Genomic DNA, 14960 nt, shown 5'->3' on the forward strand with positions numbered 1-14960 from the left:
AACAAAAACGGAAGGAGTTCCTGAGCCCTAAACCAGCCCTACAAAAAATATTAAAGGGGACTTTTTGAATGCAAAAGAGAGTGCAAAAGTGACAAAGGTAAGAAAGGATCAGAGGAAAATCTCCAGAAACAATGACAAAAGTAGTAATAAGATGGTATTAAATTCATATCTATCAATAATTACTCTGAATGTAGGGGCGCCTGGGTGGCTCAGTCATTAAGCGTCTGCCTTTGGCTCAGGTCATGATCCCAGGGTCGTGGGATCGAGCCCCACATCGGGCTCCCAGCTCCACGGGAAGCCTGCTTCTCCCTCTCCCACTCCCCTTCTTTGTGTTCCCTCTCTCGTTGTGTCTCCTCTGTCAAATAAATAAATAAAATCTTTAAAAAAATAATTACTCTGAATGTAAATGGACTAAATGCTCTAATCAAAAGATAAAGAGTGACAGAATGGATAAAAAAGTAAGACCCATCTCTGCACTGCCTACAAGAGACTCACTTTACCTAAACACATCTACAGATTGAAAGTCAGGGGATGGAGAAATATTATCACAAAAATGGATGTCACAAGAAAGCCAGAGTAGCAATACTTATATCAAACTAGACTTTAATCCAAAGACTGTAACAAGAAGTGAAGAAGGGCACTATAATATAATAAAGGGGTGTATCCAACAAGAAGATCTACCAATTGTAAATGTTTATGCCCCCAAGTTGGGAGCACATATATAAAAGTATATAAATCAATTAATAACAAATATAAAGGAACTCATTGATAATAATGCAATAATAGCAGGGGACTTTAATACCCCACTTACAGCAATGGACAGATCATCTAAGCAGAAAATCAACAAGGAAACAATGGCTTTGAATGACATATTGCACCAGATGGACTTAACAGATATATTCAGAGCATTTCATCCTAAAGCAGCAGAATACACATGCTTTTCAAGTACACATGGGACGTTCTCCACAATAGATCACATATTAGGTCACAAATCAGGCCTCATCAAATACAAAATGATTGAAATCATACCATGAACCTTTTTTTTTACCACAGCACTATGAAATTAAGAGTCAACCACAAGAAAAAATTTGGAAAGACCACAAATACATGGAGGTTAAATAACATGCTACTAAACAATGAATGGGTCACCCAGGAAATCAAAGAAGAAATAAAAAAATACAGGGAAACAAAAGAAAATGAAAACATGATGGTCCAAAACCTTTGGGATGAAGCAAAAGCGGCCCTAAGAGAGAATTATATAGCCATGCAGGCCGACATTAAGAGGCAAGAAAAATCTCAAATAAACAACCTAACCTTATACCTGAAGGAGCTAGAAAAAGAACAACAAACAAAGCCTAAAGCCAAGCAGAAGTAGGGAAATAATAAAGATTAGAGCAGAAATAAATATCAAAACAAACAAAAACAATAGAACAGATCAAAGAAACCAGGAGCTGGTTCTTTGAAAAATTAATAAAATTGATTAACCCCTAGCTAGACTTATCAAAAAGAAAAGAGAAAGGACCCAAATAAATAAAATCACAAACGAGAGAGGAGAAATAACAACCAACACCACAGAAATACAAATAATTATAAGAGAATATTATGAAAAATTATATGCCAATAAATTCGACAACCTGGAAGAAATGGATAAATTCCTAGAAATATATAAACTACCAAAACTAAGACAGGAAGAAATCGAAAACTTGAACAGACCAATAACCAGCAAATAAATTGAATCAGTAATCAAAAAACTCCCTGGAAAACAGAAGTCCATGGGCAGATGGCTTCCCAGGGGAATTCTACCAAACATTTAAAGAAGAGTCAATGCCTATTCTCAAACTATTCCAAGAAATAGAAAAAGGAGGAAAACTCAACACCCCCAAAACAAATAATCCAGTTAAAAATGGGCAGAAGACATGAATAGGCATTTCTCCAGAGAAGACATCCAGATGGCCAAAAGACACATGAAAAGTTGTTTCACCTCACCTATCCTCATGGAAATGCAAATCAAAATTGCAATTAGATATCATCTCACATGTGTCAGAATGGCTAAAATCAACAATACAAGAAACAGGGTGCCTGGGTGGCTCAGTTGGTTAAGCGACTGCCTTTGGCTCAAGTCATGATCCTGGAGTCCCAGGATCGAGTCCTGCATTGGGCTCCCTGCTCAGCGGGGAGTCTGCTTCTCCCTCTGACCCTCCCCCCTCTCGTGCTCTCTCTTTCTCATTCTCTCTCTCAAATAAATAAATACAATCTTTAAAAAAAAAACAATACAAGAAACAGCAGGTGTTGGTGAAGATATGGAGAAAGAGGAACCCTCTTGCACTGTTGGTGGTAATGTAAACTGGTGCAGCCACACTGGAAGATAGATAGTATGGAGGTTTCTCAACAAGTTAAAAATAGAACTACCTTAGGATCCAGCAATTGCACTACTAAGTATTTAGCCAAATAATATGAAAATACTAATTCAAAGGGATACATGCACCCTGATGTTTACAGCAGCATCATCTATATTATCCGAATTATGGAAACAGCCCAAGTGTCCATCGACTGATGAATGGATAAAGAAGTGGCATAAAATTACAATGGAATATTATTCAGCCATAAAAAAGAATGAATTTTGCCATTTGCTACGATGTGGATCAGCTAGTATTACACTGAGCGAAATAAGTCAAAGAAAGACAGATACTATATTTCACTCATATGTGGAATATAAGAAACAAAACAAATGATCAAAGGGAAAAGAGAGAGAGAAATCAAGAACAGACTCTTAATTATAGAGAACAAATTGATGGTTACCAGAAGTGAGGTGGGTGGGGATTGGGTTAAATAGGTGATGAGGATTAAGGAGTGCACTTACTGTGATGAGCACCAGGTGTTGTATGGAAGTATTGAATCACTATATTGTACACCTGAAACTAATATTATACTGTATGTTAAGTAACTAAGACTTAAATTAAAACTCTCTAAAAAATTTAAAAATCTGTGATGCTAAATTAAGAAATGCCATATTTGAGAAGAAGAAAACCAACTATGGAACTTGATCTAAGAGACTTCTGGTGGAAATTCTGGAGCATCCAATATTTATTTCTTATTTCAATACCAGTTTAAAATTTTTGTTTTTGTTGTTTTTCTGTATGTGTGTGATCTAAGTGTTACTGAGTATGTATTTATCAGAGGGTCAAACAATATTGGAACAATTTAAATGTTATAAAACAAAATTTGTAGAAGAAAACAGTAAATGCAGACTCTAGGGTTTTCTAGACCTTGTTTCCTAGCTATGTGAACGTGGGCAAGTTTTTCTGGTTCTTTAGAAATCATGTCTATGTCTGTTTCTTCATCTATACAATGGAAAGATAAACAGTACCTACCTCAAAGCATTGTTATGGAGTTAAATGAGTTTATAAAGTACTTTGTTCTGTGACTGGTACAAGTAAGCACATTAGGAATATTTGTTAAATATATATATATATATATATATTTATATTTTAAAAAAGAATACACTAAATATGTTGTTTTATCATAAGCCTTTTCCATCAGGTACCTAAGGATAAAAAAATAATTGAGAACCAATGGTTCCTCAATTTTAATGGCTATAACAATTACCTGAGAAGATTTTTAAATCTTACTAAACATCAATTCAGACCTACTAAATCAGAATCTCTGGGAGTGGAGCCTAACAATCTTCATTTTAAACAAGTGTTTCAGTGGGTACCATCATTTGTAAATATTATAGTACAGCTTGTTTGGCAAAAGGGATCCATATTAAGATTATCACGAATACCTAGATTTCTGAATACCATGATATTTTCCTTCATTAACTAGAGTAAAGATGAACCCAAATAAAAGAAACTGACCATATATATATATATATATATATATATATATATACATATACATATATATAATGACAAAAAGATATGACCAAAGTTATTTATAAAACTAAAAACTAAAATGGTGACTTTAAAAGAAAAGGTACATATGTTATATCATAACCATAAATTTTCAGACATTCATTCCATAGATACTTATTGAGTGCTTACTATGTGTTAAGCATTGTGCTAATCTCAACAAATTCATTGGAGATTAAGATAGCACATAGTCCCAGCCCTCACAGAACTCACCCACAGTATAGCTGTGAATAATGATGATTCCTACCTGTTAAGGTTCATTTTATTTGTCAGTATGAATGGACTAAGGAAATGGGTAATGGGTAAAACATTATTTTTGGATGTATCTGTGTATCTCCAGAAGAGATTAGTTAGCATTTGAATCTGTAGACTGAGAAGATCACTCTCACCAATAGGAGTGGGCATCATCCAATCTTTTGAGGGCCTGAATAGAACAAAAATGCAGAAGAAGGGAGAATTTGCTCTTTTGCTTAAGCTAGAATATCCATCTCCTGCCCTCAGAAATTAGAGCTCCTGCTTCTCAGACCTTCTGGTTTAGACTGGGACTTATATCATCAGCCCCCTGTTCTTGGGCCTTCAGACTCAGATTCAGATGTACACCATTTGCTCTCCTGGTTTTCAGGCCTTTAGGATTGGATTGGAACTACACCATTGACTTTGCTGGGCCTCCAGCTTGCAGATGACAGATCATGGGACTTCTCAGCCTCCATAATCATGTGAGCCAATCTCTCATAATAAATCTTTCTGTATATCTGTATATATCCTATTGGTTCTGTTTCTCTGGAGAACCCTGACTAATATATTACCATCTAGTACATATATCATGAATGACGATGATGAAATGTACTATATGAAAATTTTTATTTAAGTTGTATCCTTCACTCAGTGAACACATTTTGCTTTTCCTGAAGTATTCTTTAAAACCTCATAATCTTCCTGTCGTTGATTCCAACCACTCCCAAATTAAACAACAAAATGCTATATAAGGTCTATATTTAAAACAAATAACAACAAAAAACTTGTCCTTTACTAATCTGATCTTTTCCACACCCCTTTCTTGTGTCCTTCCAAGGGTATTCTATACATATACTTGCATTTATATTTCTGTGCATAGGTATCTCTCACATAATAATAATATACTATACATACTATTTTGTACTCCTTTTATTCCTTTAATACTATATCTTGGCAATTCTGCCTTTCAGTCCTGACAAATATGCTTTGTTTCTTTACTGGTGGTGTCATAGTATTCTTATTATATGGATGCACAATAATTTATTAAACAATTTTCTACTAATGACATTTAATTTCTTTGCTATTTCACATAATGATACAAGAACTATCTTAGTGTATATATGTACAAGTATGCATGAGGAATAAATTCTTCAAAGTAGAATTACTGGATGAAAGGATATTTGCATTTGAAATTAGAATATAAATTGTCAAATTGAATTTTTAAAAAAGTCATACCAATTTATCCTCCCACTAAATATGTGTTACTATGCCAATCTGAAGGTGAAAATTTCTATCTCTTTGAAGTTTGAATTTGCATTTATTTATTTGTAATGAATGAAGTTGAGCATATTTTCACATCTTTAAAAGACATTTTTATCCTCTTCTGTGAAGTATGTCTTCATGATTTTTGCCTATTTTCTATCAGATTGTTCTTTTTCTTACTGATTTGTTCTGTATATATTACTAAAAAATTCCCTTTTTCATATGTCACACATATTTCATTGCCAGTATATTATTTACTTTATAGTTTGTTTTGATGTTTTATCTTGTAGAAAAATTTTATTGTATCCATTCAAATTCACATGTTTCATTTCCTATGGTTTCTGTATTCTGTGTCATGTTTTTCAAGTCCTTCCCTGTACCAAGATTATGTTTTAAACTATATCATACTTTCTCCTAGTGCTTTTATGGCTTCATTTTAATGTTTAATTTTTTTAATCTGTCAATTTGCAATGTCACCTTTATTGTGTATTAAATTTCCATATGTACTTGGGTCTATTTCCGGCATCTCTATTCTGTTCCATTAATCTGTCTCTTGAGATTTATGTGTATCTCATTCTATTATTACCATAGCTATATAATACATGGTAGTATCTGGTAGTGTTCATTCATCCTCTTTTCTAGAATTTTCTTACCTCTTCTTACACATTTATTTCAACATATATAATTTTGAGTCAGCACATCTCATTTTAAAAAATTCTCTTAGTATTTTATTGGGAATTGATAGATTCACTTTTTTAGAGCTTTGACATTTTTAAAATGTTGAGTTTAATTAGCCAAGAATATGGTGTCCTCCCATTTAATTCTTCTATTAAATCTGTCTGTGGCAAAGTGACTAACAACAAAGCTTTATTGAGATGCAGATGTGGAGCTGTTGAGTAGCCTCATTCACTAGGTAAATGATTGATTCCTACACAGAAACCAGCCCAGCATCCTGTGTATTTCCTATTTGAATAGCAAAATTTTAAATGACTTTAGATCATGGACTTGTTAAATTTGTGAATTTTGTCTATTGTAAAATCAGTTATACATTTTCCTTTTTACCCAGGAAAGCTACTAAATCATAAATATATACAGTAAATCATAAACACGCAATATATACATGAAACAATATATATACAAATATATCCAGTGAAACAATTCACATAGCTTGTGATGTGTGACATTATTTCAAATTTCATTGTCAAATACCAATATAGGCCCCTCACATTAGCTTTATAGGTGTCTCTACCAGTTAATTACTAATTGTTAATGTATTATATTGCAGTTAATGAATTATATTCATAGTAGGTGAACGAATGATGTGTTGGCTGGCTTTCTCTGGGCTTAATGCTCAAATTGACATTGTAGTCAGTGCAACACATGGCTTCCATTTATGGCTATTGTCTTACAGGTGACAGCATATGAAACAGTTGCCATAATCTATTTTACCTTCCTTGCCCATCTGTTAGAGCACACACTATCACAATATTCCATGGGAGTAAATCTGCCCCAAATGTACTCTTGTCATATTGAGAATGCTTTTCCTATATTTTTCAAATCACATGATGTCCTTCAACTTGTTTCTGAGAAAACACACATGGTATTTGTCCAGAATGTTCTCCATACTACTGTCACATTTTGCATTTAAAATTGCAAACAGAATCAAGACTTTCCCCCTTTAAAACTCTTCATTTCTTTCCCTTCCTCTTCCTGACAAATTCCAAATTCCTTATTATGGATTAAGAAGTCCTTCAAGATCTGGCCCCTACTTACTTTTCCAGCCTCATTTTTTTACCATTCCAGCGATGCAGGCTACTTTCTTTCTTTCTTCTTTTTTTTTTTTTTTTTTTAAGCTACTTTCTTAATTTACTGTAAGCTTACTCATTTCCAGTGGAGTGCTAGGAGAGGAAGGCCCTGATTTGTTGCATTTGGTGATTTCTGCAGACTAACTACTCCAACAGCCTATTTCAAGCTACTAATGGTTTAATATTTGGCTTGCAATATTCTTCCAGCACTACTGTTTCTCTGCTTAGAATATTCCTCCCAGTCCCGGGGCACCTAGGTGGCCCAGTCAGTTAGGCGTCCAACTCTTGATTTCCACTCAGGTCACGATCTCAGGGTTGTGAGGTTGAGCCCCGTGTCAGACTCCACTGGGTGTGGAGACTGTTTAAGATTCTCTCTCTCTCCTGCTGAGACACCACTCCTCTCTCCCTCCAAAAAAAAAAAGAAAAAGAATATTTCTCCCAGCCCCATTAACTTGTAATCATTCAGATCTCAGTTTTGATTTCATATAATTTATATTCCTGCAGGAAGTCATCTCTGCCCATCTCAGGGATGGGTGAGAGGCCTATCCTATAGTTTCTTATAACACATTTGCTCCTCTTCATGTCCTTTATGATCTTAATATAACAACTCTGTATTTACTCTTCTGTATGCCCCAGTTGCTGGAAAGCTTAGTGAGGGCAGGAATTACTAAATTGCTAGCACCTTATTCACAGAGCTCCTGTTATATATTTGGTCAGTAAATACTTATTCAATTAACTAGTGAGAATCTGTTTATAATTTTTTTATTATCTTAAATTCATATCATTTCATTATAACAGAAATCAGTAACTGTAATGAAATGGAATTAAATATTCTAATTGCTAAAAAGTTAATATAATAACAAACATAGAATAAGTATGTTTTTATTACAAATAAAAAACATGCTCAAAGGTTCATTAAAACTTATTTTAGGGATTCACTAGAATAAGTGTATCTCAGGTACTGAATGCTCTAGTTAATATTAACAGGTTATCCTGAGGTTTCTGGTCAATATAAGTATTAAGTATATAGTTGGTGCTTTAGAAATTTGTGGTGAATTGAATTACTAAAACTGCAGAACCATACCCCTTATTGTTTCGTTGTTTTTCTTGCCACCATCCTCACTTTCATTATTGTGCAGCACCCATTTTATTGCTTTGCATGAGTCTACCTGCTTGATAAAAAATCTATAGCAGCAACAGAAGCTTAAGGGATCGGGTGGAAAATATGGAAAGTCAGTCTCCTGCCACTCGCAGAAGGCCATCTCTAGAATCTGCATGGCTGCCAAAGTACTGGAGACGTTGGGGGAGAAGATAACACTGGACCCTCTGTCCATCTTTTCAAGGAGCATCTGAGAGTATTGGGACCCTTGTAGATGAAGTGGAGATCTCAAGCATTTTTATTCTTTTCTATGTATTTTTAAGTCCCCTGGTCAACTATGGGCAGCAGAGAGCCAAAGAGACTTTCCATAGATCTGCTCCCAAGTCCCTGAGGCAGCCACAAGTCAGCATTCGGTATGAATTAGTATACAGTGACCTAAAAGAAACTTACTATTACCTGGTGTGTGGCCCAAAGCAGGAATTCTAATGGCACTGATTCTAAGACAGGGCAGATCACAGCAACTCAACTAAGCCTCATTTTCTGCCCTCTTTTGCTATCTCAAGAAATCTAATAGCAGGGAAAAAAAGAAAGAAATCTAATAGCAGGATGCCAGAAAAAATAATGCAAGGTTCTGAACTCGCCCCTTTACTTACCATAAACCTATTGTTTGGTGCATTAATAATTGGGCTTTCTTGCACTGTATTCACTTCTACTCTGCCTAGGTGCCATCTAAAGGCTATATGCAGTGACACATCTTCTGTCTTGGTCATATATTCATGTACCTAGTTAAAAAGTAAACTATTTGAAGAAGGTTAATAGATGTTGCATCTTTCTCTTTGTTCTTTCCCATCCATATCTGTATTTTGTTTAAGCATTAACTGCACAACCAAGCCCCAAATATCTACCCATTTGTAAGTCATTTGTTTCTTTGCGACTCAGGAAAACTTGCTTTCATAAACTTGCTGCAGAATTAGCCAAACAGTAGGGTGAAAGGGAGAGGAGGAATAGAATACATGAAGTAGTAAAGACAGGAAACAATATGGGGGTTAGATGGAAGAAAAAACAAGCATTGGAGAGTTAAACAGTAGGATCATGAAAATAATAATCATTTACATAATTAATCTTTATTTTTTAAGAAAAGTAAAGCCTTCATTTTACATAGGTAATTTTAGTAACTTCAGTAAAGTGGAAAAAAAGGAATGAATGGTTCAGTATTCTAGGCATAGATACCTGGTAGTAAAAGTGGTTTTTGTTAGTTTTGTTGTTGTTGTTTGTTTTGTTTTTGTCTTTGTTTTGAGAGTGAAGCAGAGAAAAGAAAACCAAGGTGAAGATGTAGAAAAAAATAAAAGATGAGTTTTATTTGAAGTGTAAAATGCCAAATTCCATGTCCAACTTTCCTGAAGCCTCAGATCGAGAGTCAGTTATACATGAGGCAAAATGGACATCTTGGTCCCTGATCATGTTTTCAGTCATCAGAATCACAGAAAACCTAACGAAATTAGAAATTAATTCAGTCAGAAAAAGCTAGTATTTTTTAAAGTGACTTTATGTCTATTGTTAAGTCAATGATTCCAAAACACAAGAATATTGTTGTGGCAAAATAAACATCCTGTGAAGCAGAAGAAAACATTTTAATTATTTTGAATTAAAAAAATTTCTAATTAATTGGCAAGTGCTACTTCTTTCAGCTTACATTTTTTTTCTTTTGAAATAATTTATAATCACTGACACTGAGCTATCATGCTATTAGAAGGAAGTCAGATTTCCCAAATTACCTTTCAAAATTCTATGGCTAAAATTTTAAAAATGTAATATTTTATAAAGGGTTTGAGTTAATGTTTGACTTTAATGTTTAAATACATTGTTCCATTCCATTGTTCATTTCTGTTGGAGTAATCATCTGGAAGTTTGAAGAAACTGTTAATAATTTCTAAGTCAGAGGGAATAAAATAAAGTCCTGCTAACGAGGGAGGATCTTTCCTTTCTTTGGGAAATAAGGAATGGGTGAACCACCAAGTGAAGGAATGGAATGGAAGGGATAATTTACAATCATCAACACATAAAAATTTGCAAATGCGGACTTCCTGTCCCCAAAAGATGCAAGGTAGCGTGAGGTGAGGAATGAGATTTCTTAGTAATTCCAAAAGCCCTGTGGAATACTGCAGTTGGTGTAGGCTATGTAACGCTTACAAAAAAGACTGGACAGGTAACTGATATTCAGTTCCCTGACTGGCGTTTTAAGAGCAGCCCAGGCAGATACATGCGTAGGCACTGACAGTGACCAAAAAAACATTGCACTTTCTCTAATCTGTATCTTCAAATCGATTTGGTCTATTTCCACAGTAGCTAACCAAACAAGAATTTCAGCTTCATTTAGTTTCTAGGAAAATAGGCACTTGGTCTAGTTACAAAATGAAATCAGCAATCTATTTTAAAAGGGAAATAGATCATTTGGGGGAATATGTAATGGGATTTTGCCATTGGTTGATTCCAATAAACATGGTCTGTGTGCCATCATTGGAAGCTGTGCATTGATGACTCTGAATGAATCCCTGGTCTCAAGTCTAGAACCTAATGGACAGGTGTTCATTTCAGCATAATAGAAGGTGAATTAGAGTTTCAATTCAAATTCTACAAGATGGTATTGTCAAAGAGATTAAATGATACTATCAATGATAGATATAATTCTCATATTAAACTGGAGATTAACATTAGGGCAAAATGTACTAGGGCATGGTAAGAGCATATGCACTGAGAAAGAGAAGTTTTAAATTTGAAATGAGATTAGGAGAATACTGAAAGGGCCATGAGTGTCTTTTCAGAATCACTAGAATAAAATTACTTTGCAAGATCAGTGTGAGTTGGGGCAAAATAATTATCCTAATATTTTAAAAACTTACATTTGGTTCACCTATATATTACATAAGGAAAATTAATACCTTGCTAATTATAAAACATAAATATTATAATTTGAAAAGAAATTATACAAATCTTCAATAAGCAGAAAATGACTTATACATTAAATTTATATGCTAGAGTTTACCACTTAATAAATACCAAACTATTTTGTTGTTTATTTTCACAACAGTATTTTTTTTCCAAAAGTGCTGTGTTATCAGTGCAGTTGTGATATCTGTTTTAGGGATGACATTGAGTAATTTATCATTTTTAGTAATAGTTAATCATTTTCACCATGAATCTATTTGCTACAGCTTTTAACTTCCTACTTACTTTTCAGCAGTTAAACATATAAAGAATCATGATTTGGTACTAATGTAGAAAACATAAACCATTTTCATTCATATAAAGTTTTAAGTTATGCCCAAACTCAGGATATTCTGAAGGGCCACATAAAATATAATGTTTAGTCCCTTGAAATGATCTGTTTAACTCAAAGCAAAAGAATTTTGCAGTAACAGTGAGATTTATTCTACATCAAGAACTACTATGCCAGCAGAATATGAGGTAATCATACGGCTTCAATGTTTCCCTTCGATAACTGTGTTCCCAACACAGAGATAGAATGTCTTGTGACAGCTGTGTATAGTGGAGACTGTCCCTTGTCAAGATAAAGTTCTCTGTTCTCAAAACGACCATAAGTGATTTTCAGGTAAGACCCTTTGTTGCTACTTACAGGTTATTTCAATTTGCTCATATGTGTGAGCACATAGACTAGCAGATATTATTTAGTTACCACCTCTGAAGAATTGTTACTCAAATTTCATTCCCTGTAATGTTGAACTGCTACAAGGGTCTAGAAGCACACTTCTGTGTTTGGGTCAACAAACTTGGATCCTGCTCTCTCAGTAAGAAAATTTATCTAATCTGCCTAGTGTGAGAGTTTAGGGACTAATACATAGATTTTAAAGGTCTTTTCATTTACTACACTGCATGAGGTGACAATCAAAGTTTGTTTTGTTCTGCCTAAATTTGATTTTATATCATCTTCACATATGACACTTCAGCATTATCACCACTGGGCTTTTCCCATAAGAGCTGTGTGCTCCTGTTCTACAGCTCCTGATGTGACAGGTTATACAGAGAATGGTACTGGATAACTGAGCCTGTCAAGAAAGGATGGATAGAGATTAAAATGAATGCATCATTTCTTTGTTATTCAGCTGCACCATAAAGCTACTTTCAAAATGTGACTAGTTACTTGGTGAAGAAGAGATTTTTAGGATACGTCTCTATGAATGAAGCAGTTGTATCTCTATCTTACATAAATATGAGTATGTGCTTCATTCTTAGTAAAATGCCATTGGCTCATCTAGATTCCCAGCAGAATCTCAGGCTACCAACAATCATGTGATGGGACAAAAAGCTCAAGGCTGAGCCAGGAGAAATGAAGTCTATGTAAATAATAATCATCATTCTAATTATAGCATGGATATTATTATTGTTGATACTATCTATTGACAGCTTTCCATGCTCCAAGCATTGATCTAAGTCCCGTTCCAAATATAATCTCATTTAATCTTTGCAACAGCTGTGTGAGTTATATTCCATTATCAGCCTCACTTTACTGTTGAGGAAAATGAGGGTTAGCAAATTTAAGTAACTTTCCCAAAGTACCTGTTTAAATGACAGCCAGAATTAGAACCAGACTCCAGACCCCAACTATATAGTGCTACTACCCATGGATATGCATTTTATTTCTCAGGTATCTTTTGATTATATTCCAAAGACAGAATTTTTTTTTTAAGATTACCTACGTGTCCTTTATTTTTTTCTTTCCATAAGCATAACTATTTCAGAAGTTGACTTTGTCTTGAAGACAGTATGTCAAATTTTATATTCAGATAAAGGTCACTGAAGTAGTGAACATGTGCCTATGGGATGAATTTGTCTACTGTGAATCATATATCATCCCAACACTGGTTAGAATGACTATATTTATTATGTGGACTGGGGTGACAATGAGCAGGTGTAATTGTGACCCAGCACTAAAAATCCATTGCAGAATTTACCTGAGAATTCATGATAAAGTTTCTAAAGGATTATATAACATGGAGTTACATTCATATTCCTAAATATTTTTGGGTTCTTTATTTAATTATCTTATTTTATTTTTGTAAAATGATCCTTTATTGAAATATTTTTCTTTGTAGTTCTTAACTAGCTGAGCATTCCACTGCACCACTATTGATGTCTTTATGATGTCATGAGGGTAGCAGCCATCAGCATTGCAGCCCACAGAGTGGGCAATCTCCAGGATCTCTATAATGGTTCCAGAGAGTTGGCTAAAGATTGGTGCCACATCTGTTGGGCAATGTTGACTGTCTCATCAAAAGTGACATTTCCGCTGTGCTTAATGTTTTTCTGCTCTTTTCTGTCCCTTGGCAGTTCCTTGAGGGCTTTGATAATCATGGCAGAGGCAGAAGATACCACTTCAATCTAGGCCTATCTGTTCTGAATGGTCAGTTTCACTGTAATCCTCAGACCCTTCCGATCATTGGATGCCTTGGCAATGTCATCATCAACCTTTTTTGGAGACAGACCCAGCAGGTCAAACTTTGGGGCCAGGGTAGACATGGCACTAACTTCCCCACGGGTACACCTCAGGTATAAGACTTTGATCTTGTTGGGATTGAACTTAGGTGGCAGGATGGACGTGGCTGATGTCGGATGAACCTGGATTCAGGATGATCGAAGACAGTTGCACATTTGCCTCTTGTAAGCCAAAAGCCAAAAGGAAGTATCTTATTTTAAAGCCATATAAAATGCTTTATGCTTTATGTATCTTTTGACATATGGCCAACCTGTGTATAATACTCTCAAATCTGCCAGCTGTGTTGAAGGAACAAAAACATTTTGTTTTCAGACAGCTTGATAGAAATCCTAAAGTTTGTGAGAAAACAGAACTTAAAAATGTAATTTTGTGGACCACCAGAAACTGAGGTGATATTCAAAAGGGAAGAGTCCTTGATTTTACCATAATAATATCCCTGTTGTTTTTCAATAATAGATTTCCAAATTGAATTGAGCTTATCTTCCCCGATGACTTCTAGTTAGTCCCTTTACTTTTTGTTTCAGGGTCTGACAGAATAAAGAATGCTTACCCAGTCTGGGCCAGACTATGCTCTGTTCTGTGAATCACAAAAAGAAAATTTTAGTCCCCACAGAGACTGTTTAAAAAGATTTAGACCTTAAGAAATGTAATGTCTAAAACATAACTAAATGTTATGTTCAGTGTTTTATTCCCTCTGCCTTAAAGACAGAATCTTCACTTGCCCAAATTGCTTAGAGCTTGTGATTGAGGCAGATGGTAGGTAGGGAAGGGGTGGCAGGGTGGGGGTTGGGCTGTTGCCCTTACTCTAGGCCTTGGAACTAGGGCTTTTCAGGCTCCACCTATAGATGGACAGGGTTCTGACCTCTTTTATTATCTCTACCGAAAGAGAGGCTTGGAACTTCCAATCTCTGCCAAGGGTATAATCCTTTTAGACTAGTGTTTTGTGAACTGTGGATTGTAACGCATTGATGGGTTGTGAAATCAATTTAATGGGTTTAACCAGTATTTTAAAAACAATTTTAAAAACAATTTGGAATAGAGTATATTGCACCTTTTCAAACTTCTGTTTCACTTGTGTGTGTGTGTCTCTGTGTGTGCTGGGTCACAATATAAAATGTATTTCTTACTGTTGGCAG

At 34.9% G+C, this 14960-nt stretch overlaps 1 pseudogene; it reads right to left on the reverse strand.

Moving 5' to 3' along the window:
• Positions 1–13426: 13426 nt before the first annotated feature.
• On the reverse strand, positions 13427–13979 carry LOC144380386 (large ribosomal subunit protein uL11 pseudogene; annotated as a pseudogene).
• Positions 13980–14960: the final 981 nt, after the last annotated feature.

This window comes from Halichoerus grypus, chromosome X (assembly GCF_964656455.1).
Source record: "Halichoerus grypus chromosome X, mHalGry1.hap1.1, whole genome shotgun sequence".
NCBI lineage: Eukaryota > Metazoa > Chordata > Mammalia > Carnivora > Phocidae > Halichoerus > Halichoerus grypus.